The 483-nt window shown below is 34.4% G+C and overlaps 1 protein-coding gene across 2 annotated transcripts in view; it reads left to right on the forward strand.

Moving 5' to 3' along the window:
- Window positions 1-63: 63 nt before the first annotated feature.
- The window catches only part of LOC108631838 (FAST kinase domain-containing protein 4), a 5,159-nt gene continuing 4,739 nt past the window's right edge, over window positions 64-483 (forward strand). For both annotated transcript variants that reach the window (XM_018036004.2, XM_018036005.2), the window contains exon 1: window positions 64-281. The gene's annotated coding sequence lies outside the window, so the exon portion shown is untranslated. The remainder of the gene's footprint in view (window positions 282-483) is intronic.

Below are 483 nucleotides of genomic sequence, written 5' to 3' on the forward strand. Positions count from 1 at the left end.
CCGTACGCGCGGCGATCGAAATTCCGCAAATCTTACATCACTGACTATAGATCACTGTGTCGACCAATGAGCTGCCTTTCTCTATATTTGCCTCTGATCTACGTCTAAACACCGTGGACTTAACCCTGAATTTAACCTAAAATAATGAAGATCAAATGAAAATTGTTTCAATTATTCCACGTTTTTGAAGAATAATTTAAATAAATTCCTACATCGCAAACTAGTCCTGTTTCGTGTTCAGTCAGAAAACTGTAAAAGAGATATCACTGTCATTTAAAAAGGTAAAAACAAAGTGTTTTCTTTTCTAGTGCAGGTGCAACAGATTCAAAACAAATGGCTAAATTATGATGTATAAATTGACACTGAATAATTATTCAGTTAAATTGGTAATCATCGCACTAGTCAGATACACAAATGTCCAGTAATGGTAATCGTTACGATCTGATTGACATTGATTAAAGTCAAGATGTGCATTGCCAATTA

The sequence above is a fragment of the Ceratina calcarata genome, unplaced genomic scaffold, assembly GCF_001652005.2.
Source record: "Ceratina calcarata isolate Rehan_Ccalc_2016 unplaced genomic scaffold, ASM165200v1 scaffold97.2, whole genome shotgun sequence".
In the NCBI taxonomy this organism is placed as follows: Eukaryota; Metazoa; Arthropoda; class Insecta; order Hymenoptera; family Apidae; genus Ceratina; species Ceratina calcarata.